This window comes from Panthera leo, chromosome F3 (genome assembly GCF_018350215.1).
Source record: "Panthera leo isolate Ple1 chromosome F3, P.leo_Ple1_pat1.1, whole genome shotgun sequence".
Lineage (NCBI taxonomy): Eukaryota > Metazoa > Chordata > Mammalia > Carnivora > Felidae > Panthera > Panthera leo.
The window spans coordinates 54,815,810-54,838,433 of NC_056696.1; the positions used below are offsets into that span (position 1 = coordinate 54,815,810).

General features: G+C 38.3%; 1 long non-coding RNA gene across 1 annotated transcript in view; it reads right to left on the reverse strand.

Annotated features, from left to right (window-relative positions):
• Window positions 1-722: 722 nt before the first annotated feature.
• LOC122212271 overlaps window positions 723-22,624 on the reverse strand; it is a 37,486-nt gene continuing 15,584 nt past the window's right edge. Inside the window, exons 2-4 of the long non-coding RNA XR_006199079.1 lie at window positions 2,416-2,626; window positions 2,191-2,259; window positions 723-1,027 (exon numbers count right to left, since the gene is read on the reverse strand). This is a non-coding gene — a long non-coding RNA (uncharacterized LOC122212271). The remainder of the gene's footprint in view (window positions 1,028-2,190; window positions 2,260-2,415; window positions 2,627-22,624) is intronic.

The window sequence follows — 22,624 nt, forward strand, 5'->3', positions numbered from 1 at the left end:
TGAATAGCTAAGATACTGCAAATCCATTATTTGCTTCATTAGGTGTCATCAATAAGGCACGCCCTTCAGATGCGACACGTACAATTATTTGGTTAGAACGGCTACCCCTGGTACCTTTATGGGTGGTGTTGGTGTTGGAATCCCATATCATCCCCAAACCAAACCATCCTAATTCACAAGTCTAGGATGATAACCAAGAAGTTGGCTGAAGGCTCGGTGTGGTGTCCATGTGCCCAATTGGGCACCAAGTCCTCATCTGGCTTGCGAAAGACCCGGGAAGCGAGGAAGTTGCAAAGTGGTGTGTGTGTGTGTGTGTGTGTGTGTGTGTGTGTGTGTGTGTGTATGTGCGCGCGTAGCGCGTGCCCGCGTGAATGTGTGTAGCAGAAGAATGGGAGGGGTAAAACAGATCGGGGTCTTTGTTTGCTATGAGAGGTGGGGGGGGGGGGGGGGAATACATGAGTAAACCCGAATTAAAAGACAGGTAGAAACAAACTGGCTTGCGGAGGCCTGCGAAGTCAGGGCAGGGGGCTAAATACGGTAGAAAACTACCGGCAGGCGTGAACTGGCAGAGGCAGCCTTGGGCGAGCGGAACCCGGACCAGCTTCTCCGCTGGGGGCGATGATGATATTAAGTGTCTCGACCAATACTTTTAACTTTTAATAAATTTTATCAAGAATGACTCTGTCACAACACACACACACACACACACACACACACACACACACACACTCACACTCACTCACACTCACACTCACTCTCGCTCTTCCCCCTGCACTTTTTGAAAATATTAAGGGCGCTAGGCAAGTGAGAGTGCGGTAATTATCCCTGGATGTAGAAACCAATCTGGCTGCGAGACGCCCCTCTGCAATCGCCGGCGGCGGCAGCGGCGGCGGCCGTGCGCGGACCCGCGTGGAGGCCGGGGACTCCGGGCGCTCGCTAGGTCACCGCGCCGCGCGGCCGCCGCTCGCCGGCTGTTTAATATACATGGGGTGGGAACGGAGGGAAACGGATCTTGGGCCTGCACGTCCTGCACAAAAAAAAAAAAAAAAAAAAAAAAATCAATTTGCTATTTATTTTTGAAAAATACAGATTTAGAGAATTTTTTCTCCAGCCCGACCCCCTCCAAGAACGGCGGCCCACATTTAATTACGTCTTTTAATGACTTTTCCCTTACTTGCCGTTGCTATTTCGCGTTAAGGGCGGGGGCGGGCGGGGTTTCTTTGGGGGGTTTTCAATTCTGGTATCTTCAAAAAGATTTGCCTTATGTGTTAATTGCATGCTGTTAAGCACATCTGGGATTGCGTGCTGACCAACTCGGACCAACTTTTAATTAACACATTGACCCGGCGAAGAAGCAGACGCCCAGCCTCCCCCTCGAAATATGTATATTAGCCGCGCGGAGGCCGCGCGGCCCGCGCCGCCAGGTGCGTGCGAGGAATTGCCTGCGTCGAGGGGCGGGAGGGGGTGCAAATTGCAACCGCTCGCGCTCTTCCTGCGAACGTTTTTCTCGCCTTACCTCTAGGAAAACAAAGAAAAAAGAGTAATCGACCGGCTCCAGAAGCGGGCTTCTTACAGCCCTTAATGTGATTTGACCCTGGGCGGGGAACTTAGGAGGAAGAAAGGAGACTCGCCCTGAACCATTTCCAACCGGTCTGACTTGGGCCTGAGCTGAGGTCGAGGGCCTGAGCTCTTTAAATGCAGAGTTCTCCTGTTAATGAGGAGAATTGATGGCCCGGAAGCCTGGTGGAAGAAGAGAACCAGACAGCGGCTGCCTTTTGTGGTCCTGGCCTTCCTACTCCCAGCCTCCTCCCCTTCGCCCCGGGCTCCCCGAGGTTAAACCACCCTCCGGGGCCCGCGTCTGAGAACAAGGAATGGGTGTCCCCCCTCCTCCTTGGAGCGCACCGCTTTCAGCGACGGCAAAGGAACTAAGCGGCTATTTTTAGCACTCTAGGCCCGGTCACCAAGGCTCCACTATTCGGGGGTGATCTTCCAGGCAGGCCAGTCAGATCCCGGCTGGAGGGCGGAGGAAACCCGGAGCGCGGCACGGCCGGAGCCACCCGCAGATAGGCAATTCACCCTAAGTAATTTCATTCAGAATTGATGGCGTTTCACTGGAGTGGTGCCTTCAAAGTGAGTGCCTAGCCTGCTTCCCTGTAGAGCACAAATGCGGGTTAATCCCCAGATACGTACTCATGTTCTCTTTCCGCATCTAATCTCAACGGCCTCGCTCTTCTAAATGCTCAGCTGCAGCATACCTCCCTATAAAAAAATGTCAAAGTGGTATTCCTTCTCTTAGCCATAAAAAAGTTGGAGTGAATCACTCCCAAGTTACCGTTTAACGTCCCCTCCAGGTAACAGTTGAAGTTTCTTGTTTGACATTTTTCATTCCCCAATACAGAACTTTTCAATAAATACCCAGCACCAGCACGAGGAGAAGTATATGTCGCAATAAATTCATGGCTGTATGCTCTCACTATGTCGATGCTTTGCAAAATTTAATGTGACAAGATTGCTCCCCAAATTCCTTCCACCTCTCTTCTTTTTTTCTTCTTATTCTCCTTTTTTTGTCCTTCCCTGGAAGCTGCTTTTCCAATCAATGTATCGGAGAATCTGCAAAAATTTAAAACTGAAAGAACAGAAAAGATATAGACAAGAAAGCGAAGATCTGTTATCAATAATTCCTCTGAGTTCCTCCAGATCTTTTTATGTTCAGAGAAAGGTATAATCAACACACATCTTCAGATGTGTCGAAAAAAAAAAAAAAAAACAATCAAGTTAGTAAATTACAGTGTCCCTTTGCAAAGATAAGGCCTTTGGAAAGTTAGCAGGAGCATTACCCAAATGGCTTTGTTTTGAGTTTTAGTGGACCACTTATTTCAGCTCGCAAATTGATCTGCAAAATTGCAGCACACACCTGATATCCAGGGACAAACAGGAGTTGGTAACTCCAGCTGGCTCTTTTGATTTACTCTGCCTGGTAAGATGTATGCTGGGGTGTTTTGATAAGAGAGGAAAAAAAGGGAGTCAGCAGTTTGATTTGGAAACTCTTTTATTGCTGAATATGGTTGCAGGTTGAAACTAAAGAATGTGTTTCTGCTGGGGACATTTGCATGACACATCCATATGCATTAGCAGCTGCACGGTGTTATATCATCAGTTCCTGTGAGCATTTATCTTTTTCCCCCCTTCTGTCTTTCTCAAAGGAAGCTGGTAAGTGGCTTATAGGAGAACCATATAGACTTTAAAGACACATGAATCCTCCTGTGTCCTTCAGGCCCTCAGCATCTAATTGGCCTATAACAACCTGTATCTTTTGAGGATTTTAGAATATGTGAAGTAACTAGCCTTTCTGGTTACATTTTTTAACCTATAAGGATAGATTAACTGTGTATAGAATTACCCAAAGAAAGGGGTCGTGGCGGTTCTATTCCATATCTATGTCGTCATCAACATTCTCCTGCTAATTTGCTTTGTGACTTAACAGAGAAACTTCATTAAACTCTCCTTTATGGCTTTCGTTTTCATTTCTTGATACTTGATAGAGGTAATATTTTTGATTCAGGGTAGCTAAGACCTTTCCATGCTGGCATGTAGTGGTGGCATCAGAAACCGCAAGAGCAGTTCTAGAAGATGTGTGCCTCTTCAGAGATTGTATGAGTCATGCAAAGGTCATCGTCTCATATCCACAGCAATGGTCTGCATCTAATCCTGCCTGAACTTTGTTTCATATGTCTGACTCTCTCTGAATTCCAGTGATCTGTAAACAGCAGGAACCACAATGTCAAATTGAAATCAGAAAGAAACTGAGTTCTTATTTGGTCTGATTCTGTTCAGTCACATAGGCTATTTTTTATTATTTATTTATTTAAAAAAAATTTTTTTTTAACGTTTATTTACTTTTGAGACAGAGACAGAGCATGAACGGGGGAGGGTCAGAGAGAGGGGGACACAGAATCAGAAGCAGGCTCCAGGCTCTGAGCTGTCAGCACAGAGCCCGACGTGGGGCTCGAACTCACGGACCGCGAGATCATGACCTGAGCCGAAGTCGGCCGCTTAACTGAGCCACCCAGGCGCCCCTAGGCTATATTTTTTAAATATTTTTAAAAATTTTTTTTACATTTATTTATTTTTGATAGACCGAGAGAGACAGAGCACAAGTGGGGGAGGGGCAGAGAGCGAAGGAGTCACAGAATCAGAAGCAGGCTCCAGGCTCTGAGCTGTTGGCACAGAGCCTGACACGGGGCTCAAACTCACAAACCCTGAGATCATGACCTGAGCTGGAGTCAGATGCTTAACCAACTGAGCCACCCAGGGACCCCAACACATAGGCCATTTTTTTAAAAAAAGAAAACTGTACATTTAAAGTGTAGTCATCAAGTCAGGGTGACTAGGAAGCATACGGACTCAAACCAAGAGACTAACATAAGCAAATTTTTAAAAATCACCTCGTATCTGCTCACATTCGGTGTTCTTTGGGATTGTTTGAGAATAACCATGCTCAAATTTTTGAAGTACTAGTGCATTACAGGTGTATTACAAAGTAAGACATAAATCTTCCACACACACACACACAAGTAAGTAACTAAAAGATAATAATCCTTAGGAATCATGAAGATATCCTACTAGAGATATTGTGGGTTTTTCTCCATTTTTGGTAGCTTTTTTGGTCATCAGAGAAGATATTTAAAGGAAAAAAAAGAAATGACAATAATTAGTAAAATAATGTCATCTCTTTCTTTTTTCTACAACGCTTGGAACTAATATGCACTACTGTATAAGTGGGCGTGCATGATAACAAATAAATATGCATGAACCTAAATAATTGTTTTTATGTCTTGTTTCCAGATGCTTGCAAATAGCACTAGATTGGTTTGACCTAACCAAAAGGTAGCTAAGATCTCTGCCATTCAATTGAATACTAGATATTTTAAGTATCAGAACAAATTTCCCCTGCCCTCCGTTGCACAAAAGTCGCTGGCTTTTTTTTTTAACTTTTCAGCTTTAAAACAGTAATCCAGTATAATGTGGGTCAAATGGTTGCTTGATATTGCATAATGGAAAATTAATGAGCTAAATTATTTTATTCAATTATTTCAGTGATACCTAGAACGAACAGCCAATTATTAGGGCTAGTTAGCTTAGTTGTTTAGTTTAGAACATGGGCCAGAATTGATCCTGTGGCTAACTCTTTTCAACAGCTGCATATTATTACGTCCCCCAACTCAGAACCACCATGAACAATTATGTGCCAGAGGTAACAAAACAAACAGATGAGAAGGCAGATGAATTTACACAAACCAAAGAAAACTATTTATTTTTTAAAGTACACATCTCACCGGAGCACCTGGGGGCTCAGTTGGTTAAGCGTCTGACATCAGCTCGGGTCATGATCTCACAGCTCGTGAGTTGGAGGTCTGTACTCCACTCTGTGCTGACAGCTCCAAGCCTGGAGCCTGCTTCAGATTCTGTGTCTCCCTCTCTCTCTGCCCTTCCCCCACTTGTGCCTGTCTCTCCCTTTCAAAAAATAAATAAATAAACATTGAAAAATTTCAAACTACACATCTTTTGCAGTAGTACAGAAGAGATGATATATATATGTCTACAACCCAAATGAAATATCTCTGGCAAGATTTGTTAGAGAATAGGGACAGGGAACAAAAGACCTAATTAAGGCTACCAGGAGAGCTTAGGTATGATGAACACTACTACACCTGCCTGGTGTTGTGTCATTTAACACATTTACAAATCAGATGCTACTGCCTCAGTGTGTATTCTCTCTAAGATAAAGAAAGAATTTATTTGTTTGCTTTCAGATTGTGTTTTGCTATTAAACATTTCTAGATGTATTAATCGTGTCAATAGATGTTGGGATATGGGGGATCTGGGAGAATTATTTATTTGCTTATCTATTCATATCTTGGTTGTTTCCAAAATAATTCTCTTTCTTCCTCTAAGGCTTTCCTTGTCACAGGACACAACATCATAGGTTCTTTGAAATATGATGGTTAACAAAGATAAACCATAGGCCATTACAATGGGTCACCATTGATTCAGCAAATCTAAACCAAAACTGGACAGAAGTTTTGTTAAGTCAGTACTTAATTCTATGGCCATGTATTCATACCCCCAAGAACTATGAACTAGGTAATAAGGACATTCAAAAGTCAATAATTGTAGTCTGACATATAAGGAGTTCAGAAGTTGCTACTCCATTCTAACAAGAAAAAATTGAACAAACGGAAAAATTAACAAATCTTAGACCCATCAGAGAAGTGAGGTCACAGGGAAAAAATCCATCCCCCAAATTGGAAAGACAGATGAAAACAACCAATCACAACTTATGGTAGTAAAATTCCAAGTGTGAAAACCTCCTTGGGAATCAGTACGGGGGTAGGAAAATAGGAACTGCAATTGACAAGTTGCTGGGAGTTCAGTGTGGACAAATCTGAGAGTTTAAAACTCCAGGAGAAGCTAATCACAGATAAGATCCCACAAATTTATGACTTTTATTCCCAGGAGCTCTACTGGGTACTCACTGTGAATATCAGATAAAATTGCCTCGTACTTCTGGAAGGAGGAAGGGAAAAGGAATCACTTTTTAATATGTCGGTTTTTGTTTTGTTTTGTTTTGTTTTGTTTTGTTTTGTTTTGTTTTCACAAAGCCTGCCTTCAGGAGAAACTATTTTGCCATAGTCTAACCTATTGGGGCTCATCAGAGCCTAACCTACCCGAGAGAAGGGAAATACAAAACTCCAGCCCCCTCTAGCCATCATGTCCCACCTAATGGGGTGAAACTGAGGTACACTGGTGAAATTCACAGTCCAGGGGCACAAGCTCATCCAAACACTGAGACCTAATGATAGGACTACACAACATGGCCACCACCCCGACACCTTACCATCGCATTACCAAAGACCTATGGTCTGCAGTTTCTTTTGCCCAGTATATCATGTCCACCTTTCAACAAAAATTATAAGGCATACTAAAAAGCAATAAACACAGTTTAAAGCATTAGAATCAGACAGATATGGCCGGAATTTTGGAATTATCAAACAAGGAATAAAAAAAAAATGATTAATATGACAAGGGCTTTAATGGAAAAGTACACAACATGCTAGACCAGAGGGATAATGTAAGCAGAGATATGGAAATTCTAAGAAAGAATCAAAAATTCTCTAAATCAAAAACATTTTTGATTGAAGAACATTTTTGATGGTCTCATTAATAGCCTATCACAGCTGAGGGAAAAAAATCTCTGAGGTTGAGAATGTGACCAAAGAAACTTTGAAAACTAAAAGCCAAGAGAAAAAAGAAAAAAACGAATAAAATATCCAAGGACTGTGGGACAACTACAAAAATTGTAATACACACAATGGGAATACCATAAGAGGAAAGAAAGAGGAACATAAAATGTTTGAAGCAGTAATAACTAAGAACTTCTCATAACTGATGTCAGACACCAAACCATAGATCCAGGAAGCTCAGAGAACACCAAGTAGGATAAATGTTAAAAAAACAAACAAACAAACAAACAAAAACAAAACAAAACAACAACAAAAATAAAACACACCAGACTATACCTCAGTATGTTATACTGAAACTTTAGAAAATCAAAGATAAAATCTTGAATGAAGCCAGAGGAAGAAATCTTACCTAAAGAGGAACAAACAAGAATTACATCTTATTCTTCCACAAACTATGCAAGCAAAAAAAGAGTGGAGTGAAACAGTTAATGCATTGAGAGAAAAAACTACCAATCTAGAATTCTTTACCCTTTGAAATTATCCTTCTAAAATGAAGGAGAAATAAAGACTTTCTCAGACAAACATAAGTTGAAGGAGTTTGTTTCCAGTACACTTGGTTATAAGAACTGTTAAAAGAAGTTCTTCAGATTAAAGAAAAACGATATACGTCAGAAACTTGGATCTACATAAAGAAAGGAAGAGCTTTAGAGAAGGAATAGTGAATATAAAATAAAAACATTTTTGTCTTGCTCTTAACTGAAATAAGAGATAATAATTTATTAAAAATAATAAAAGTTGTAATATATTTGATGATTATAGCTTATGTATAAATGAAAATAAATGACAGCAATGTTACAAGGGACAAGAGGGAGGAAATAGAATTATTTTGTTATTATAATGTACTTGTACAAACCATGGTATACTGTTATTTGAAAGTGGACTTGAATTAGTTGTAAATATACATGGCAAACTCTAAGGCAACCACTTAAAAAATAAAGCTATACTTATTATTGATATGCAATGAAATGAGAGGAAATGGAATAATATAAAATGTTCATTTAAATCACAAAAGTAGGGGCACCTGGATGGCTCAGTCAATTGAGTATTTGACTTTGGCTAAGGTCATGATCTCAAGGTTCATGAGTTCCAGCTCTGCGTTGGGCTGTGTGTGGACAGCTCAGAGCCTGGAACCTACTTCAGATTCTGTGTCTCTCTCTCTCTCTCTACCCCTCCCCTGGTCGTGCTCTGTCTCTCTGTCTCTCTCAAAAATAAATAAACACTAAGAAAATATTTTTAAATAAAAACTAAAATCACAGAAGCAGACAAAATCATGGAAGACAAAAATGGGGACAAAGAATATGGGCAACAAATAGAAAACAGTAACATATAGGGTAGATACTAATTTAACTATATCAATAATCACTTTAAACACCCAAGCTTTAAATATACCAATACAAAGACAAAGATTGTCAGAGTGAATCAAAAAAATAAGATTCAACTATATGTTACCTACAAGTAACCCACTTTGAATATAAAGTCACACAGAAATTAAAAGTAAAGGGATGGAGGAAAATATACCATGCAAACACTAAAAGAAAATGGGAGTGGCTATATTAATTTCAGGCAAAGGAGAACAATGAAAGTTGGGTCAGGGATAAAGAAAGACATTACATAATGATAAAGGGCACAATATTTTAAAAACATTTAACAATCCTTAATGTCTATGCATTTAACAACACATCATCAAATTATGTGAGACAAAAACTGATAGAACTGCAAGGAGAAATAAATTAATACACTATTGCAGTTGGAGATTTTAATAATCCTGTATCAGAAATGGGCAGATCCAGTTGGCAACAACTCAGTAAGGATATAGTTGAACACAACAGCACCATCAAGCAACTGGGTATAATTGACATCAATAGACTACTTCATCCAACAAGAATAGATCATCTATTCTTCTTAAGTTCACAGGAAACATTCGCCAAAATAGACCCCATTCTGTGCCATAAAATACAGCTTAACAAATTTAAAAGAATAGGAAGTATACAATGTCTGTTCAGACCACAATAGGATTAAACTAGAAATCAATAACAAAAATATAGCTGGAAAATTCCAAAATACTTGGAGATTAAACAACACCCTTGTCAATAACTCATGAGTCAAAAAAGAAAGCTCAAGAGATATTAAAAGATATTTTGAACTAAATAAAAATGAAAATACAGCTTATCAGAATTTATGAGATCTGGCAAGAGCATCACTTAAAGGGAATTTTAAAGCATTGAATGTATATATTAGAAAATAAGAAAGACCTAAAATCAATAATCTAAGATTACACCTTAGGAAACTAGAAAAGAACAAAGTAAATCCAAAGTAAGTAAAAGAAAAGAAATAATAAAAATTAGAGCAGGAATAAATGAAATTTAAAACAGGAGATCAATGGAGAAAATCAACAAAATTGAAAGCTGGTTCTTTGAGAAGACCAATAAAATGATAAGACTTTAGCCAAGCTAATGGGAAAAATAGAGAAAAAGAAAGAGGGAAAAAGAGGAAACATGAATTATTAATATCATAAATTAAAGAAGCAAGATGACTACATATCTCAATGACATTAAAAGGATAATAAAGGAGTATTATGAACAACTCTATGCCCACAAAGTTGATAACTTAGATGAAATGGAAAAAAAAAATTTAAAGACTTTATCTGTCAAAACTCACATATGAAGAAATAAACAATTTGGAAGAGCCTATATCTATTAAATCAATTGAATCACTAATTAGTAACCTTCCAAAACACAAAGCACCAGGCCCAGTGAATTCCATTAATCATTTAAGGAAGAAATTATGCCAATTATCTACAATCTCTTTCAAAAGATAGAAGCAGAGGAAATACTTCCTAACTCATTCTATGAGGCCAGAATCACCCTAATATCAAAATCAAACAAAGACATTACAAGAAAACAACACTATAACCCAATCTCTCATTAACATGAATGCAAAAATCCTCCACAAAATATTAGCAAATCTTATCCAACAGTGTATAAAAAGATTTATACACCATGACTAAGGAGGATTTATTCCAGATATACATAGCTGGCTGAACTTTTGAAAAAGCATTTAATGTAATCCATCACATTAACAAGCTAAAGAAGAAAGTCACATGAAAGCCACAGGTATCAATTGATGCAGAAAAAAATATTTGACAAAATGTGACACCAATTCATAATAAAAATTCTCAGAATACCAGGAATAGAAGAGAACTTCCCAACCTAATAACGAATATCTACAAAAACCCTCTAACTAGCATGCTTAGTGGTGAGAAACTAAGAGCTTTCCTGTTAAGATCAAGAACAAGGAAAGGCTATCCCTTCTCAACCTGCTTTTCAACATCACACTGGAAGTCCTATCTAATGCAATAACAGAACACAAGGCAATAAAATGTATACTGATCGAGAAAGAAAAAATTGTGTGTTTATAAATGACATGTTTGTTTATTTGTAGAAAATCTGAAAGAATCACCAAGAACAAAAAAGCCTTCTAGAACTAATAAGCAACTACAAGGTGGCAAGATACAAGGTTAATATACAAAAGTCAATTGTTTTCCTACATAATAACAATAAACAAAAAGAATTTTAAATTAAAAACTCATTACATTTACATTAGTGCCAACAAAAAGAAATACTTAAGTTTAAGTCTAACAAAATATGTCCAACATTGATGTGAAGAAAACTACAACACTCTGATAAATAGAAATCAAAGAAAAATTAAATAAATAAGAGATATTCCATGTTCATGGATAGAAGGACTCAGCATTGTGAAGATGTCCGTTCTTCCCAACTTGATGTATAGATTCAGTGCAATTCCAATCAAAAGCTGAGTAAGTTATTTTGTGAATATCAACAAATTGATTCTAAGGCCCCAAATAGCCAATGTGGTATTGAAGAAGAACAATGTTGGCACATTGACACTATTTGACTTCAAGACTTACTAAATCTACGGTATTCAAGACAGTGTGGTATTGGTGCCAAAATAGACAAATAGATCAATACCACAGGTTAGAGACCCCAGAAATAGATACATATAAGAATAGTCAACTGATCTTTCACAAAAGAATAAAAGCAAAATAATGGGGCAAATACTGTCCAACCAATGTGGACATTCACATGCAAAAATGAATCTAAACACAGACCTTACACTGTTAACAAAAAGTAACACAAATCATATCATAGACCTAAATACAGAACACAAAACTAAAAACTCCAATAAGATAACATAGGAGACAACCTAAATGATATTGGTATGGTGCTGACTTTTCACATACAACACCAAGCCACTACCTATGAAAGAAATAATTGATAAGGTCAGACCTCATTCAAATTTAAAACTTCTACTCCCTGAAAGCCAATATCAAGAGAATGAGAAGGCAAACCATACATCTGATAAAGGACTGTTATCCAAAATATACAAAGAGCACTGAGAACTCAATAATAGTAAAACTAACAATCCAATTAAAAAATGGATGAAAGATCTGAAGAGACACTTCACCAAAAGATATATACAGATGGCAAGTAAGCTCATGAAAAGATGTTTAACAGCATATGTCATTGGGGAATGGCAAACAAACAACAATGAGATAACACCACACACTTACTAGAATGACCAAAATCCAAAATACCACCACCAACAAATGCTGGTAATGATGTAGAGCAATAAGAATACTCATTCAAAGCTGGTAGGAATGCAAAATGGTACAGCCACTTTGGAAGAAGTGGAAATTTATTACAAAACTAAATATACTCTTACCTTATGATCCAGCAATTACATTCTTTGTCGTTTACTCAAATAAATGGAAAACTTACATCCATACAAATACCTGCACATGGATGTTTATAACAGCTTTATTCTTAATTCCTAAAATTGGGAAGCAACCAACAGGTCATTCAGTAAGTTAATGGAGAAATAAACTGTGGTATATTCAGACAATGGAATATTATTCAAGGTTAAGAAAACAACTACCAAGTTAGGAAAGGCATGGATGGACCTTAAATGCATATTACTAAGTCACAAAAGCCAATCTGAAAATGCTACGTATTGCATAATTCCAACTATGTGACATTCTGGAAGAGTAAAACCATGGAGACACTAAAAGGATCAGTGGTTTCCAGAAGTTAGGGGAGAGGGAGGGATGAATAGATAAAGAGCAGAGGATTTTTAGGCGGGGAAATTAAGTATAATATTACAATCATGGATATAAGTCATCATTCATTTGCCAAAACGCATAGAATGTGCAACACCAAGAGTGAACCCTAATGTAAACTATGGACTTCGGGTGATGACAAAGTGTCAATTATAACAAATGTCCCTGCTGGGGCAGGATTTGATAGGGGAGGCTGCACATGTGTGGGGGCAGGGAGTGTGTGGTAACTCTATACTTCCTACTCAATTTTGCTGTGAAGCTAAAAATGCTCTATAAAATAAAGTTTATTAATTAAAAAAATCTCAATAATTATGATGTTAATAACTTGTTACTAGCGTATCCTAACTCTTAGACCCTAGGTCTTGCTGCTTTGCAAAATCTTTCTATAATATTTTATCTCTATCCACTAATAACGAAGGAATATGCATGCAACACTAAATGTTAAGATAGCTTTGTAAATAGCATGAATTAGTACAAGGGGTTCACCCCCAAGAAATATTTCCAAGACAGACAACGAACATATTTTGTTACTAAGTGGAACACGGTATACTATACAACTGGGAAACACGAATTAGCTTAGTTGGGAAAGAGGATGATATTAATTTTTCTCTACCATTATAGTCCCCATCACTGCCATCTGCCCTGTCATTTACTGAGTACTCACTTTGTGCCAGACACTGTGCTGGCATAGCTATATGTACTTTCCCAGTTAACTCTCATGCAACTTCGTGAGGTAGGCTCCATTATCCCTGTTTCACTGATGAGAAGCGGAGATATACAGAGGTGCTCTACTCTCCGACACCTGCCAGTCTGCATTAGGAATTTACGGGTTCAATTCAGTTTCGTTTTTTTTTTTTTGAACAGATTTTTGGGTATGCCCATGAAAAGGAAAATCATATCTGTTATTTCCTAAAAATGTATCTGAAACACACTAGGTAAGGGAAAGCCTTTATATACGGCAGTCATCTGGCTATTTATCTGGTCTGTCCACTCTATTTGCCATAAAAATAAGTTTCACTGTCAGGTGGGGCCATCTAGACCAGATATCTATCTGCAAGCAAGAGTATTTAGCTACAGAAAGTGGGCAGGGCTTGAAGGTGTGAGGGAAATTCTTCTAAACAATTTAGAAATAAAGCAAATAAGGTTGGCTAATATGCGGTAATGTGATTAAACACTGAGAATGTCTACCAAGGAGTTGCCTATAAAACATGGCAAATTAGGGAGCACTCGAGACTCCCAACGAGGTGGCACAAATCTAGCCTCAGAAAGACAAGAATGGCGTGTGATTTTTAATTCAGTACGAATAAGCCTGTTTTGGGAAGCATCTTTTCTGAGGATATATTTTCTGAACAAAATGGGTGCGATCAGGTAAGAGAGGGCTAATGGTCCAGAGATTGTACAGCTATACCCAAGACCTGTATGCTAGAACAGGTATATCATTATTCCTTGTAAATTCATGTTCTATACCCACCATTTATTAAGTGCTTATTGTGTGTCAGGCAGTTTACATACATTTTACAAATAATCTTTTTTAAAAAGTCTTTAAAACAAGTTTTAATCTCCACTTGGGTGGTTAAAAAAAAAAAAAAAAGGCTTGTGTAAGTCAGACAGCTAAGTAAATGGCAGAGCCAGGATTCAAACACCAGTCTGGTTCATTCTAAACCCACATTTCAAAGCATTGTCTGGTTTTATACATCAGGCATTCATTACTTGTAGTGATAGGAATCTAACCCTTGGAAGAAGATGCTTTTGACATAGCATCAAATTCGAGTTTCTGATATTAAGAATGATATTCTGGACCCGGCTAGTTCTCAATGAGCTATACACACTATCTCAGGAAGTCTCTTGGCAGGCAGCTGGTTGACCTTTTCCAATGATACCTTCATCTTTCAGTGTGCTTTCATTCAAACTGAAGCAGGAACTTTATAATGGCTACAAAAGGATTATTTGATAATGCCTAAAGTTATACTATGGATGGGTGTGATTTAGTATCAGCAAAAAGATACTGTAGGCAATTACAAATGGCATAAAGTGAGGATATCGGCTTCCTTACGGGTTTTCTAATTGTTAAACAAACTGAAACTCTTATCCATGGTTGGTTTTAGGAAACGCCTTTACAGTGAAACCTTGGGTTGCGAGTAACTTGTTCTGTGAGCGTTCCACAAGATGAGCAAACATTTCTAATACATTGTAACTTGATAAATGAGCAAGGACTTGCAGCATGAGTAGTACGTGGGGCCAAATGTCACATGAGCACAATTGAGTCAATGGTTCGTCTCTCTCTCTCTCTCTCTGTCTCTCTCTCTCTCTCTCTCTCTCTCGCTGTGAGATTGTGGGTGATAGTGTCCCATGCTCAGATGCTCAGTCTCAGGCTGCGGTGTTTGGAAGAAATCAGTGATTTTTCAAAACGTTGGAAAGTGCCCACAAGCTTCACTAGTGTATTTTGTCCCTTCAAAGCACCTATGGACAGTCTTTTGCTTTTCCATTCAAGAGTGAGCCTGGGAATGCTTTGCTTCATTCTAGGTCAGGCTGCCTGCAGACCCTTTCCTCTGCTGTCTTATTGCCAGTTACATTCAATACAGTCTATGAGAAGAGTTTATTAATACTGTGCTGTAGTCAACATCTGTTAGTGATAGTGAAATTTGTCCTACACAATAACCCTCCTCTCTCTTGTCTCCCTCACACCAGCCACAAAGGTTTTCAAAGGCAAGTGCAGGTTAATTTGTTTATTTTTCTTTATATTTTATAGTTTCTTTATTGTTTTGTATTATATTACCATATTATAATCATTTTTAGATGAATATTTTTTGTTTGTGGAATGAATCAGCTGAGTTTCCATTATTTCTTACGGGGAAATTCGCTTCGATACACAAGTGCTTTGGATGACAAGCATGTTTCTGCAACAAATTATGCTCACAAACCAAGGTTTTACTGTATATTATTTTTCCTTCGTCCTTCTTTTCCTATGGGTGCAATTGTCATGTGAGGATAAATTGAAGTTATTTCCGTGTACGAGGGCTTCTAATAATAATTGCAAAGAATGCCCAGGCTCTTAAATTTTAGCGTTAGCTCTTCGAAGTTCACACTTCATGCAAGGCCTGTATCACCTATGTTGCTAAACTATAGCTGCTTTCCAGATCTGTTCCAAGTCCGCATTTAAGAGGATTGCTTTCCTTCAAGCGAGCCCTGCAAAGTGATGCCACCAGCACTAATACTCACAAGTGATTTTGGTCTGTGAAGCATTGTAATTTCACCATCTCTCCTACCTGTGGACATTGGGGGCAGAGGCTGGACATTGGTGATTCGTAGTTTCTAATCTGCTGGGAAGAATGGCTCCCGGATTAGGATTAAAAAAAAAAAGACTTTCTCCTCTTCTTTCATCTTGAAGAAATACAGATTCTTCCTTATATCTGATATAAACAGTAATCATCCAGCTTGGCTACAACCCCCTGGAAGCCCTCCGCTCAACTATTTCAGATGTACTGGAATATAAATCACACACACGTGTATGTATCTATCTGTATTTATAGAAACATAATTGTAGTCCCTACAAAACTTTAGGTGTCTGGGCTGCTTAGTGGGTTAATTCAGCAAAAGAAGCACCCGGGGGGCTGGTATGGTCAGTCCTCCTCATTCGGTTTCCTGGTCACACAGAGAGCCCCCCAATCTGCATGGCCTCTGGAAGATGTGTTTATCTGAGGAAAAAGCAAGTGGAGCCCAAAGTGTCTCTGCTCAGAGCTCATGCGCACTGATGACTGATCTTCGAATAAGGATGGTAAAACATGGATACTCCTGGTTTCCCTACGCTTTGTTTCAGTTCGGAGATATAGATAGCACGCAGGGAGCATGGCCCCTGTGGGCAAGGAGTTTTTCTGTCACACCAGAGCCTAGTGTTGGGCCACAGCCAGGATGGTGGTGCCAGAAGTGTTTCCTCAGTGAATTAAAGTTATACAAGTAAATGCAGATAGAAGAGATAAGAGCATCACCGCTGGACTTTAAATTAAAAAAAAAAAAAAAAAAGGAGAAGAAGAAGAAGAAGAAGAAAGGATGTGTTGTGACTTTAAAACAGACTATTGACTTTTGCCTGGGTCGGCGGCTCACACAGTGATTAGGAGTCTGAACCATAATTGTTCTTGTCATCCACACACTTGGCTACAGTCAATATCTTTTAACATATACATTTTTAATCATGTATTAATAAACAAGAAGTTTGTATCTTATCGATGATTGGATTATATTATTGACCAAGTCCACAATTCCACACATGGCTTCTGAAAATATCAACAAGGTCGAAATGTAAAGATCAGGTGAAGTGCTTCAAAGACATAAAAATTAGACTTTTCTCGAACTCTTTGTGTGACTCTTGTGTAGAACGATTCTGAGGAGAGCAGAGGGATCTTGAAATCATTTACCAGTTGAACAAATGATTCTGTCTAGACTAAAGCGAATAGTATAAATAAAAGTGAAACTCAAATTATTCTGTCATCCTGGAATACCGGAAGTGTTTTTGCTCTTCCCTTCACACATTTTGGCTGAGACCGATTGGTGCAGCAGAATTGGATCTGGGCTGCTTTAAGAATTCTCATTGAAGCCGAAAGGAAATAAAGCCCCCGGCAAGCCGAAAATGTTTACTTCACCACTTGCCAAAAGGATTCGGATTTTCTCCTTCCGAGGCTGGGCTCCTCATATTGTGAGTCTTCCCCTCCCTCTACCCCGTAAACCTCCTCGTTCTGCAATACATCCTTCCCATCTACGGTGTTTGCTCCTGGTGTGGGTTGTCCAGACACTGGGGGAATGAAAATTTAGACAAGCTATGGGTAGAAAATCTCAACATGATCAGTTCAATTTGAGATACTCTCAGGTACAGGATATATTTGAATTGTTCTTCTTTCTTCCTCACCCTTCATTGAAACCTCTAGTGTAAACTTAACAATGATTCTTATATCATCTTAAATCGCTGAGAAACTGAAGGAGATCTACTTCTCTGGACACCACCTCAAACACCACCCCTTCTCCTTCACGTTTGGCCTATGAGCTCCGTCTTCTGTCTTCCAACCACATTCCAATTCCTTCTGCTTGATCTTGGTTCTGTCTTCTGGTTTCTAAAATTCCCTTTAATTCCCTGCCATCTGCAAACTTGTATCTTTAGCTGTCCATCTGCAGTCTGGTTAATTGTGCCAATGTATATTTCTTAGTTTTGTTAACCTCTGGTTATTTAAGATGTGACCCTTCCGAGGAAGCAAAGCGATTGATATGTGGGACCTCTCTTTCCTGTTTTGCAACTTCTTTGGAGCCTGTATTTATTTCTAACTAAAAAAGATTTTAAAAAGTAAATCAGATCTACACATGCAAAAAGCCAATCTCACCTACAGCTCATATTTACATGTTAATACAAATATTTCTGCACTCTCTGGGCACAATCCTATAATTCACAATTACTTTTTTGATGCGGAGGGGTGTGGAGAAGAGAGATTATCTTTTTTATTAAAGGGGTTATTTCCTATTTTAGACTTTTAATTATTTTCAGAGAGGAGATTTTTGGGGACAGGGTGGGAGAGCATGAGGGAAGAGGAGGTGAAATGGACTTTAAGCAAAAGAATAAGAAAACAGTCACCTTTGAGCTGGACTGGAAGGAAATCATCAAAAGCACAAATGCCTCGAATGTTCAGATAAAATAAAGTCTTGTCTTTCCACAATGAAATGAATTCAAGTAGAATTAATACTCCTTTGGAGCTCTTCATTTGCATCCGTTAAATATGATAATAATACCTTATGTATATAGTGATTTACACTTTTCAAAATTCACATTTTTACCTCTGTGGTCTTCATAAAAATTCTGTGACACAGGCAAAGAGGGCAAATAACATTTAAATGTTATTCCCATTTAAATACGATTGCAGATCAGAGAAGATCGGTATACTTTCTTAGGAGAAACTAAGACTTGAATCCATATTTTCCAATTCCTAATTAGACACTCGTCCCATTTCACTATATATGTTATTAGAATAACCAGTTTAGACTTTAGATTTTAGTCTAGTTATGGAGCAAGAACCACAGAAGTTGTTTACTTTGGGAAAAAAAAATTACTTTAAATAGCAATAATATCCTGAAAAATTACATGCTGTGAATGTTACCTAATGAACATTTTTCCTTTATCTATCATTCTGTGACTTTCTTTCTATGTATAAAGCTCTCTGGGGTCTGTCACAGACCTTTACTTTAGTTTAATTTAGAAATCAACTATTTCCTCCTAATCTGTAGCTTGTCTTTTAATTCTCTTAATTGTGTCTTTAGTGGAATAAGTTTTTTACTTTTATGAAACCCAGTTTATCGTGTGTGCGTGTGTGTGTGTGTGTGTGTGTGTGTGTGTGTGCATTTTTGGTATCATGAATAAGAAATTTTGCCTAATCCTAGGGCACCAAGATTTTCTCCTAAATATTTTATAATTTTACTGTTAGACTTGTGATGTATTTTGGGTTAAAATCTGTACAAGGTATGAGAATTCAATTGTAGCTCTTTTTTTTTTTCATCTATACATCCCCAATTTTTCTAATGCCATTTACTGAAAGGCATGTGTTTTCTCCACTGCATTGGTTTTGCATTTTTATCAAAATCAACTAGCCCTATTTGTGTCGGTATGTCTCTGGATTCTTGATGTTTTCCATTAATCTCTGTGTCTATCACTCTGTCAATACCCTTACCATCTTGATTTCTGTAGCTATATGGTAATTCTAATAATCAGAAAGGGTGAATCTTCCAACTTTATTCTTATTTTTTAGAATTCTTTTTGCTAGTCTGCATTCTCTCTTTATAATCCTTTCTTTCCATATAATTTTAGAAACTCATCTCTATTTACAAAAAACACTACCAGTATTTTAATGGAAATTACATGAAACTCACAGATCATTTGGGGAGGAATTAATTTCATTCTTATGTAGAGTCTTAAACCCATAAACTAAATATGTCTTTCCATTTATTTAGGTTTTCTTTTATTTCTTTTATCAGTTTTTTGTAGTTTTTACCTTAGCAAGCTTCTGTATGTTTTACTAGATTTATACCTGAGCATTTCTTTTCTTTTTGAAGCTATTTTATTATTTAAAAAAAAAATTTTAATGTTTATTTATTTTTGAGAGAGAGACACACACAGAAGGGCAGAGAGAGAGGGAGACACAGAATCTAAAGCAGGGTCCAAGCTCTGAGCTGTCAGCACTGAGCCTGATGTGGGGCTCAAACCTACAAACTGTGAGGTCATGACCTGAGCTGAAGTCAGGTGCTCAACTGAGACACCCAGATGCCCCTTTTTGAAGTTATTTTAAATGTTATTGATTTCAATTTTAGTTTCCAATTGTCTATTTTTTTCTATATAGAAATATGATTAATTTTGCACATTGATTTTGTGTCCTGCAACTTTGCTGGACTCACTTACTGGTTCTAGATTGTTTATAGATTATTTGGCATTTTGTGCATAGACAACCATGTTGTTTGCAAATGATTGTATTTCCTCCTTTGCAATTTGTATGTCTTTTCTTTTTCTTACTTTATTGCACAGGTAAGGACAAGTAACCCAATCAAGTTTCATGTTCGTTTGTTTTTTGGGGTTTTTTTGGCCCAATATATTATATGCTTTCTGATTGCATATATTTCAAAGTTGTTTCTTACTGATTTCATCATAAGAGATTTTACCTATTCTCTTTCAATAATAGTTTTGTTTTTTGGTTTCCAACCAGTGAGTTACCAGGTAAAACTGTGTTCATTCTTTATTAACTTTAAACAATTTACATACTCCTACTTAACATAAATACTGAAACCATGCTAAAATCCTTTCAAAAAAAAACACATAAATGATCCTAGCAAGTCAACAAAGATTCTAAAATTCCTATCGGGCAATTTTCTAATGAAGACTTTACTTTCTAAGAAGACTAGGATTTTATAGATTTATTTTTTCAATTTCATTACAGATGAGACACCTGCTATGTCATAGAACACAGCTGGAGAGGTTAAATCAGTTGAGTCATCTTGCAAACAAAGCAGAGTGTGGGTAGACCACCAGCAGGATATGATGAGAGCCCCTGGGAGGCTGGTGGTGGGGAATACAGAGACAGTTGATTTGCCAGTCCAAAAGTTAGGCAACTAGGACGAACTTCAGAGATCAGATTCTAGCTTCCAAACTGTCAACAAGTCGAAAGCACTCATTCCATAAGACTGACGTATAGGTGGGTTACTGGGATGGACGACTGGATACAGTGGGGTAAGTTGGAACATCAGTCTTCACGACTGGAGTTCCAGGGGTCAGGGTGACCCCAGTCACAATACTAGATTCCAAGGTGTTGGACGAATGTTTATTTATTTAAAGAGAAATATAGAGAGCGGGGTATGGGCAGAGAGAAAGGGAGAGAGAGAATCCCAAGAAGGCTCTGTGCTAATTAGGGCACAGTCTGCCACAGGGCTCAAATTCACAAACTGTGAGATCACGACCTGAGCCGAAACCAAGAGTTGTCCATCAAGACACACAGGCACCCCCAAAATCAGTTTTTAGATCAGAGATGTTTCTATTTGAATTAAGCTTTATTAGTTTCCAATGTGTAGATTTATGTGATTAGCTCTAATCAAATAGAGCAGAACATTTAGGATCAAGTAACTTCTGTATTGTTGCTTCCAGACAGGGGTTTCTTCCTTTTTGTTTGCTTATTTGTGTGTGTGTGTGTGTGTGAGAGAGAGAGAGAGAGAGAGAGAGAGAGAGAGCATGAATGGGGCAGGGGCAGAGAGAGGGGGACAGAGGATCCAAAGCGGGCTCTGCACAGATAGCAGCAAGTCAATGCAGGGCTCAAACTCACAAACCATGAGATCATGACCTGAGCACAAGTTGGATGCTCAAGGGCCTGAGCCACCCAGGTGCCCTGGGGTTTCTTTCATTGTTAGCATTTCTATAAACACCTTTTTTTGTTTCCTGAGAAAAAAACTATTTAACCACCCAGTAGGTATTTTGGCAACCTATAAAATGTTAATCAATGGTTTGGTTAATCAGGTATTTCATTTACCAGATTCCATTATTAGCTGCAGCCAAAGCATCATTTTGGACAGATTCTTGGACAGAAGAGCTGTCAGATCATAAAAAAAACTGTTTGTTTCTCTCAAATATCACATCATATTAGGTCATGACTCGGTCTTAATTAGGCTCTCATTTTAGGTAAAGGTGTAGTCCTGCCAGGATGTAAAGGAATGTGATGAAATGGGCTGAACAGATAATCCATTCTACTGGTTCCATAATTCAGCTCATGTTTCCCTTTACCATATCACTCATTTAGCAGTGTGGTATTGAAATACCTGATCGTTTGCCACGGATTAACTCTCTATATCTTTCCAAAATACCTCCTGGGCGATGAAACATGTTCCTTCCTCAAGAAAAGAGTATTTATAGAAACGCTAAAAATGTATCACAACCCCTTTCTGAATTTAAGTTCACTCACATAACCGGTTTGGATCTCACAGCCTCCTAAAGGTCACCTGTGTGGTTATTTGCATTCATTGTGCCATCAACAAATATAAATTAAGCCACCTGCAAGAAAAGGAACTTTAAATTTAGGCAATGGGCATAGACTGGGCCCAAAGGATCCATTTCCACTAAATGAGGCTATAAAAACTAAACATGACCTAAGCATTCTTCTGCCCTCCAAAATAAGGCTCAAGATGACAGTAAAGCCAAGAAAACATACTACTTGGAAGAAAGCAAAGGACAGGACAAATACTTACTCATGCCATCATTTCTTGGTACAACAAAGCACTGATAAAATACAGGTTTGGAAAAAACCACTGGCGTGATGTATTAGCTTTTCTTATATTCCTCAAATGGCATTACTATCAAAGATGGTGCGCGCGCACACACACACACACCTTCACAGGAAAATATCATCTCTAAGATGTATTGGCAGTAAGCACAACCCAAAAGACACAGAATAAGAGTGTCCAAAGGGTCATTACTCAGATATACTACAGCATACATTTCTCTTCAGTGTAGAATCTTGGTGTGTAAATATATACAGTGGAGACTCTCCACCACTTTACTCTAGTAAATTCATGTGAAATAGCCTGTGGTGATCCCACTGGGTCAGCTGGTGCAGCACAGGGTTTGAATCAGCTGAAAAACAGGCTTGATAGCAGTGAAAAGAAATAAAGCAGTACTAGA